Here is a 9,684-nt window from a genome sequence, read left to right as displayed (position 1 = left end):
CAGCTTTAGCAAACAAATTAAACAGGCAAACAGTACCGTGGCCCGTAGTGCTTGAGCAGAGATGTCTTGGTCATCTGGAATGGTCTTTCTACCAAAAGGTCTACCTGCGTGGGGACTATTTGTGACAGAGATTGGTATGTGTTTAGATTTTATATATTATTAATGAATATGGGTTAGTACTGTGAAGTGGTGCGGTAAACAATCAGCAAGGTCCTTCTGAAGCGAGCAAATGGCCAGTGCTTACTACTAATGTAACTCCCTTTACATTTAACATGAAATACTTTTTGTGTGTTTCTCCCAGAGCCTGGTACGGTTTTTATCCAGAATTGCCTCGTCATTATTGCCAAATATCAAAATATATTTGATCATCAGGTGTAAGAAGGAACTGCAGATATTGGTTTAAACCGAAGATAGACAGAAAACGCTGGAGTAACTCAGCAGGACAGACAGCATCTCTGGAGATAAGGAATGAGTGATGTTTCGGGTCGAGACCCTTCTTCAGACTGGTTAGGGATAAGGGGAACGAGAGATATAGACGATGATGTTTAGAGATAAAGAACAATGAATGAAAGATATGCATAAAAACATAGAAATTAGGTGCAGGAGTAGGCCATTCGGCCCTTTGAGCCTGCACCGCCATTCGATATGATCATGGCTGATTATCCAACTCGGTATCCCATCCCTGCCATCTCTCCATACCCCCTGATCCCTTTAGCCACAAAGGCCGCATCTAACTCCCTCTTAAATATAGCCAATGAACTGGCCTCAACTACCTTCTGTGGCAGAGAATTCCACAGATTCACAACTTTTTTTGTAAAAAATGATTTTCTCATCTCGGTCCTAAAAGTCTTCCCTCTTATCCTTAAACTGTGACCCCGTAGTTCTGGAAAAAAGTAACGATGATGAAGGAAACAGGCCATTCATTGTAAGCTGTTGTAGAGTGAAAATGAGAAGCTAGTGCAACTTGGGTGGGGGAGGGATAGAGAGTGAGAGAGTGACAATGGAAGAGGCCCAGGCCATAAAGGTCAGTGTAGGAATGAGAAGGAGATCAGATTGGTTCAGGCGGGCTGAGCAAAGGTGTTCCGTGAAACGATCGCCCAGTCTGCGTTTGGTCTCGTCGATGTATAAGAGTTCACATCTTGAACAACAGATACAGTAGATGAGGTTGGAGGAGGTGCAAGTGGACCTCTGCCTAACCTGAAAGGACTGTTGGGGTTCCTGGAGTCGAAGGAGGAGGTATAGTGACAGGTGTTGCATCTTCTGCAGTTTCAGTGGAAGGTACCTGGGGAGGGGGTAGTTTAGGTGGGGAGGGATGAGTTTGGAATAGGTAAGGGGAGTGGAAAAGTTGACCAACCTCACGTCCTCTGACCGTACAACCCTCCGCTCACTCTGCAGCAACCCTGACATAATGAAACCTGCTGACAAGGGAGGTGCTGTGGTAGTCTGGCACGTTAGGCCAGGGGACAGCTCCTCCTACTTATCCATAGACCATGATGCCACAGATGAGCACCAGGCCTTAATTTCAAACACCAATACTGATTTCACCACCATTTCTGGCTGTCTGCTTTCCACAGCCTCCAATCTTATCGTTTTACCAGCCCCGTGCAGCCTGTTTTGTACCTTCTTCACAAAATAGCGAAGGGTGTTGCATCTTCTGTGGTTGCAGGGGAATGTACCTGGGGAGAGGGTGGTTTGGGTGGGAAGGGATGAGTTGTGGGGTACCGAGGAGACACGAGTGAGAGCCTCATCTATGATGGGAGAGGGGAACCCCCGTTCCCTAAAGAATGAGGACATCTTGGATGTTCTAGTATGGAACAGAGAGTTTGTAGAATGCCTCCGAGATGGGTTCTTAGAGCAGCTTGTAATGGAGCCGACCAGAGAAAAGGCAATTCTAGATTTAGTGTTGTCCAATAAACCAGATATGATAAGAGAACTCGAGGTAAAGGAACCGCTTGGACGTAGTGATCATAATATGATTAATTTTAATCTGCAATTTGAGAAGGAGAACGTTAAATCGGAAGTGTCAGTGATGCAGTTGAACAAAGGGGACTATGAAGGCATGAGAGGGAGCTGGCCGAGGTAGACTGGAAAGGGATCCTAGCAGGAGAGATGGTGGAACAGCAATGGCAGGAATTTCTGGGCAGAATCTGGAAGACGCAGGATCATTTCATTGCAAAAAGGAAGAAAGATTTCCTGGAAAGGGGAGTAGGAGGCAACCGTGGCTGACAAGAGAAGTTAGGGATAGATCACATCTGGAGTATTGTGTGCAGTTTTGGTCTCCTAATTTGAGGAAGGACATCCTTGTGATTGAGGCAGTGCAGCGTATGTTCACGAGATTGATCCCTGGGATGGCGGGACTGTCATATGAAGTAAGATTGAAAAGACTAGGCTTGTATTCACTAGAGTTTAGAAGGATGAGGGGGAATCTTATAGAAACATAAAATTATAAAAGGGCTGGACAAGCTAGATGCAGGAAAAATGTTCCCAATGTTGGGCGAGTCCAGAACCAGGGGCCAGTCTTAGAATAAAGGGGAGGTCATTTAAGGCTGAGGTGAGAAAAAGCTTTTTCACCCAGAGAGTTGTGAATTTATGGAATTCCCTGCCACGGAGGGCAGTGGAGGCCAAGTCACTGGATGGATTTAAGAGAGAGTTAGATAGAGCTCTAGGGGCTAGTGGAATCAAGGGATATGGGGAGAAGGCAGGCACGGGTTATTGATAGGAGACGATCAGCCACGATCACAATGAATGGCGGTGCTGGCTCGAAGGGCCGAATGGCCTCCTCCCGCACCTATTTTCTATGTTTCTATGGAACAGCTCATCTTGGATGCAGATGCAGAGAGAGAAGGGAAATGGCGGCGCTGTAATGGCGCAATCCGGAGCGGGTCTAGACATCGCCCGGCGCGGCTTTAACGGCCGCGGGACTTACTCAACAGTGAGGAGGAGATTCACTGTGATGGATGTCTGTGTGAATTGAGTTGGTTGTGTGTCTTGTATAATTGTTTCTTTTTGCTGCCAAAGGGACTAAAGATGGAAATTAGCTATTGGCTGTAATCTTGCATATTTACATGTAAATGTTCATCAATATGCACTGTCCCTGTTTAAAAATAAAATAAACAAAAATGCGGCAAAGACGGAGGAATTTGGAGTAGGGGATAGTCTTTGCAGGAAGCAGGGTGGGAAGAGATAGTTGTGGGAGTCAATGGGTTTGTAATATATGTCAATAGTCAATATTTCCTGTGATGGAGACACAGATCAAGAAAGGGGAGGGATGTGTCGGAGATTTGAGTGCAGGATGAAAATTGGTGGTGGAGTTGATGAAGTCCATGAGTTCTGCCTGGGTGCAGGAGGTAGCACTGATGTCATCATCAATGTAACGGAGATAGAGTTCGGGGATAGGGCCAGTGTACGGCTGGAGCAGGGACTGTTCAATGTACCCTACAAAGAGGCAGGCATAGCTGGGGCCCATGTGGGCGCCTTGGACTAGGAGGAAGTGGGAGGATCGAAGGAGAAGCTGTTGAGGGTGAGGGCCAGCTCCACTAGGTGGAATAAAGTGTTGGCAGAGGGAAATTGGATGGTTCTGATCTCCCGGTTGCAGGACACTTTAATTCTCCTTCCCAGTCCTACACAGACCTTTTTGTCCTCGGTCTCCTCCATTGTCAGAGTGAGGCTAAACGCAAATTGGAGGAACAGCATCTCATATTTTGCTTGGGCAGCTTACAGCCCAGTGGGATGAATATTGATTTCTCTCACTTCAGATGATTTATTGTTCGCTATGATCCTTTCCCTCCAAAAGAAAGAACAGACCAAGTTGACAGACTGGGCGAGTCCCACTTGTCTGCATTTGGCCTGTAGGCCGCTAAATCCTTCCTATACATATATTTTAGTAACTTAGTAGTTAAGGGATAGGATATAGTTGGAATTACAGAGACATGGCTCCAGGATGTCCAAGGCTGGGAGATCAACATGCAGGGGTATTTCATTTTATGGAAGGATGGACAGAAAGGAAGAGGAGGTGGGGTGGCATTGCTGGTTAAAGTGGAGATGAATGCTGGTGAGACATTAGCTTGGATGCTGTAGAATAGTAAGATTAAACGAGAACTTACCAGTTTGAAGTTTGATCTGTATTTTATGAGGAGTTACGATGAGGGATTTCGTGAAGAACCCCGCTTCCACGCATGCGTGTCATTCTTCAAAGCAGCGGTGTGAGGTCACAGGAACCTATAATGATCTAACATAGTAAGATTATCAAAGAGATACCAGTTTTTGATATGATCATAAGAGGGTGGGAGCGGAGGGCACGAAATCCCTCATCGTAACTCCTCATAAAATACAGATCAAACTTCAAACTGGTAAGTTCTCGTTTAATCTTACTATTTTACTTCGGAGTCACGTGAGTGACTTCGTGAAGATTTCAAAGCTCTGTGACCTCATGCCGTGGAACGAGTCCATGCTTCACAACTGCCTTGGGTATTGGGAGAGAGCATCATTAGTAATTTTAAAACACAATTATACAAAGAGTTGTGTGGTATAATGAAAAAATTATATAACATTTTTTTAAATTTGAGAATCATAGCCCTGTAACCTTTCGGGCAATTATTTTGTTGGACATAAAATGTCTTCTTAATACAAATGATGGCTCCAAAATTTAACTGGTTTATTATAAAAACCTGTGGAAAAACCCTTTTTGAATGACCATCCTGCCATTCTGAGGATTTGGTCTGTGGGTACCTGTACAAATTTTTGCTGCGGATGTTGCTGCAGCCCTGGTGGAATGAGAGTTAAAACATTAGTGTCATATTTAGGACCTATTTGAGCCACCTAATATAGTTTGAGTCGTGACCCTTTCATGCGGTTTCTTTTAAGAGATAAACAACTCCATTTTCTGACCTCGAATGTTCTTAGTATATTCCATATATTGTTAGATGTGTCTTGCTATACACAGTCGGTTGCCATATGGGTGTACCATAAATTCAAACACTTGACCCGAGGAAACCCGATCTGTTTTCTTTTATTAAATCCTGTATGACAACACCAGTTTCTCGGTGAGATGATCAGGGAGTCCAGGCTCAGTTTGCTAAATGGCTGGACTTGTTGTGCGGTAAATAACACCATGAGCATAACCATCTTCCTGGTCTGTTACTGAAGTGACAACACTGTTATGAGCTACAAGCTCCTCAGCATGTTGAGAAACGACACCCACGTCCCAGATTTCGGAGTACCTGGTTTTCTTACCAGGGGTGCGTTCCCACCGCGTGCCGCTCCGTTCCTTGTGATAGGTAATTGGAGAGTGCACCTGTGGCACTATTGATGGCACTGTAGCTCCATCGATTATCATAATGGAGGCTTGTTAAAATTCCAATACGGCCAGAATGTTCTTGGCCTTTTGGTCGAGGTTGTTGTCCAAGCAGTATATGCCCCATTTCTTGATGTGTCCAAAGGTACTGCTTCCGTGTTGACAGTCTTAGTGCAGATGAGATGAGATTCATCGTCCTGTCTGACAGCCCAATGCCGTGCAGTGGGTCTTTTAGACTCTATAAACCCATAATCCATAGTCTTATGGCATGGATGACTGCCCGCAGTCACTGGATAAATTAATAATTTTTGGCTATGTTCATTAGGGAACATGGTTCTAAACCATCCCCTGTATGACCGAATACCATGATTTAGAAGGTCAGTCGGAACTCTGAGAATTCCAGATGCCGAGTGTAGATGAATTATCCCTAGTACCCCATTGATGGGGCCGAACGGGGGAAAAACATCACCCTATGGTTTTGTTACATAACAATGCCAAGCTGGTTTTAGAATTTTAGTAAATAATATTGGAGCTAATAATTACCCCTATTGTAAGCTCTATTGCCAAAGTTCCTCTTTTAAGTCAATGCCTGTCATATAGAACCCCGCAGCTGACACCAAGTCTTATCAAGAATAAGAGTATCCATCTTAAAATGAATATCTAGAACAAATGTGTTTAGGGTTAAAATCAATGATAATCCTGCAACCCTACTCTATTTTATTTTTAATAAATATGTTTGATACAATTCTAATGTTCCATGAAAAGTATGCTCAATCACATCTTTTGTGTACAATTTTTGTAGACCATGTGGGTTTTATGTAAGGACAAAATGCCCTTCTGGTGTATGTTGTACTGTGGTTATTGGGATGAGTAAATCTTATCAGATAACCCTGAATACTGCTGAGATTATATGAATCTGTAGTGATTATATACCATACATAACTGTAGTGTTGTAACCTCCCCTACCATCGTAGGTCCCTATTTTAAACAGAAGAAACCCCACCCACCTACCTCCATGGTTACCGGTGGTTGCGTTATTTCCTTGTTTTTTTTTTGAAAAAAGGAGGTTCTGGTTTGATATCTCTTGTTCGGGGTTGTGTGGGAGGTTGAGGTTTCCGCATCTTCCAGGGTGGCCGCCCTGGCCATACCCTAAAAAAGGATCCTGCGGGTTATTGATTTCTAGCACTGCCACTGGTATGAGCCACATTTTTTATGGCGTTGCCTGTGGCCGGTATCATGCTCCAAAATAGGCCCTTGCGCTGGCCTTGATGAGCCCCAGTGTCTTGGCTTTGTCCACTCACGGTTCTTTGTTTGCAAATGGTAGCATTTTTTGGGGTCCCAGTGCTGGCTGAATGGCCGCCTTCCACGTGTAGTTCAGGTCATATTGCATCTTACTAAACAGAGCTAGTGCATCTTGATGGTCTTTGGTTACCTACGTTTAGTCCAGGGTGCGGGTGTATTCTATGATGCCTTCCGTCAATCCCGTTAAGGTTCTCTGGATCTTGAGGTCCTGTTCCTGATGTTCGTCCCCATATGCTGCCAAATGCATTGGTTTACACTGGGCACCTGTAATGCCTCACCGTTGCCAGGTGGCGGATGTCTGGCCAGTGTCTGTAAATTTTTCCCTGTTGGCGTTTGTGGCCAGACATATAGTTAATACTATTGCCATCCTGGATCCAAGTCTACCCATGTTTGACTTGGTTAAAGTAATCAGCCACCATGTCCAGCAGAGTCCCTGCTGTGTTAGGATCATGGGACGCTGTATTACCAGGCTCTGGCCCATCAGGGTCCTGCCTACTCTTTTTTATAGAGTTAGAGATCTCTAGGGTCCCGCACGGGGTACCCATGTGGGCTTAACTGCTGCCCACTTGTCTTTTGTTCTATCTCATATAGATAGGGTGGTAAAGAAAGCTTTTGATATGCTAGCCTTTATAAATCAGAGCATGGAGTATAGAAGCTGGGATGTAATGTTAAAATTGTACAAGACATTGGTGAGACCAAATTTGGAGTATGGTGTACAATTTTGGTCACCCAATTATGGGAAAGATGTCAACAAAATAGAGAGAGTACACAGGAGATTTACTAGAATGTTGCCTGGGTTTTAACAACTAAGTTACAGAGATAGGTTGAATAAGTTAGGTCTTTATTCTCTGGAGCGCAGATTAAGGGGGGACCTGATAGAGGTCTTTAAAATGATGAGAGGGATAGACAGAGTTGATGTGGACAAGGTTTTCCCTTTGAGAATAGGGAAGATTCAAACAAGAGGACATGACTTCAGAATTAAGGGACAGAAGTTTAGGGGTAATATGAGGGGGAACTTCTTTACTCAGAGAGTGGTAGCGGTGTGGAATGAGCTTCCAGTGGAAGTGGTGGAGGCAGGTTCATTGGTATCATTTAAAAATAAATTAGATAGGCATATGGATGAGAAGGGAATGGAGGGTTATGGTATGAGTGCAGGCAGGTGGGACTAAGGGAAAAAAAAATTTGTTCGGCACGGACTTGTAGGGCCGAGATGGCCTGTTTCCGTGCTGTAATTGTTATATGGTATGCTTGTTTTCATAGGTCAGGGCATTGAGTATCTTCCTCGTTCGTATGGCGTGCACAGCCCAAAGTCGTTAGACAACTTGGATCTTCTGCTTGTGCACGCCAGGTGCATTGCATTAATTGAAACAGGGTGGACCTCATGGAGGTTGCAATCTCCTACCCCATGCATTGGGTATATGAGTCTGGAAGTCATGTTGCAGCTTTATAGGACTTTGGTTTTGCTGCATTTGGAGTCAAACTCAAAAAGCTGGAGTAACTCAGCGGGTCAGGCAGCATCTCTGGGGAAAAGGAATAGTGACGCTTCGTGTGACATCCTTAATGCCGATGGCCAGCATACTTGTGTTACCATAGAAGTGTAGCGGGTCAAGGTGCAACTAAATACCCCTGGTAGCCACTATACTAGAGACATTATGGCAGTGACATTATAACCATATAACAATTAATGGCACAATTAAACATGTAACACGATTTCAGGCCATCTTTTGGTCGCGACTTTCACTCAAATATAAATACAAGTGATAAAACAGTCAAAACGAATTGTAACTTTTAATAAAAACTTTGTCAAACAAAATAATTAACAAAAGTGCATTTCTAAATTGTACCCTAATGGCAACATAACAAACATGAGAATAGTGTAATAGATAAATTATATTTATAATGTACTCAATGCTTTCCTCAAATCTGCAGCACCACTTTAAATGTACAAATGCATTTCGAAGCAGAAATATAATCTCTCAATATAATCTCTCTCTGACATCCTAACTCCCAAGGAGCAGAGTTAAATAACATTTCTTAACATTTCTCAAAAATATACATAATTTTGCATTTAGAGCTTTATAACCAAGCGGCCTACACCAACAGGATTGCCACTTTCGTAAGGAACACAGCAAAATGGAAAGAGATTGCAGTGTCTCCTCCTGACTCCGACGTGGAATGGGCAACAAGGCAAGTCGAAGGTGTCACGGTCTTCAATGTTTCCAAGCCAAATTCTCCAAGCTCCACCTTTGGTTCACCATGCATCTACACCGGAGAATTTAACTGCCACAGCACCACCTGGGCTACCGTTCAACTAACTCAGATGCCGCTCCACTAGCAGACTGGGGCTCAGCTACTGCTATTCAACTCCTGTATGACCAAAACAACTGGACAGCTTCCACTCTGGCAGGTGGAACATCACTACCAACATTGACTTGGCTTTTGCAAACCTGAATGGACCATCCTCACACCGTATCATCCTGGATCACTTCCCAAAATCACAACATCCCCATCTCTGATTATCCCGGACAACCTCATCGAGCCGGTCCCAACCAAACCTGTGAAGAGGTGGCATTTCTGCAAGACCAGGTGAGACCAGTTCACACGTCTGGTGGACTTCTGGATCGCCAGCCTCCCCACCCCCACCTCCACCAATCTGGACAAAACCTACTGAGTCTTCTGCAAATTCCTCATCAGGGCAGCGAAGAGTTCCATTCCTCGCAGCTATCATTGCCGGTACATCCCCACATGGGACGAAGAGTGTGACGCATGCCACGACGCATTCCTGGACGCTGAACTTGGCGAAGAGGCTGTCTCCAAGGCCACGGATCTGACAATGTGTCTCGACAAGAAGCGCAGAGAGCGGTGGGCAGAGACAGTCCAAGGAAACGACTTCACACACTCCAGTAGGGTGGCTTGGAAGAACTTCAAAGAAGCGGACAAGAATCAAACCCGTTCTGTCAAACAGGAAACCACTAATTTTTGGGAAGCTCCAGGCGCTGATGGGCTCCAGTCAGCAGCCTTTTCCTCTGCAGAACTCTCTCCTGTCATCACTCAATTGAAATGCGGAAAAGCCCAGGGTCCAGATAACA

This window comes from Leucoraja erinacea, chromosome 13 (genome assembly GCF_028641065.1).
Source record: "Leucoraja erinacea ecotype New England chromosome 13, Leri_hhj_1, whole genome shotgun sequence".
Taxonomy (NCBI): domain Eukaryota; kingdom Metazoa; phylum Chordata; class Chondrichthyes; order Rajiformes; family Rajidae; genus Leucoraja; species Leucoraja erinaceus.
This window is presented reverse-complemented; position numbering follows the sequence as displayed.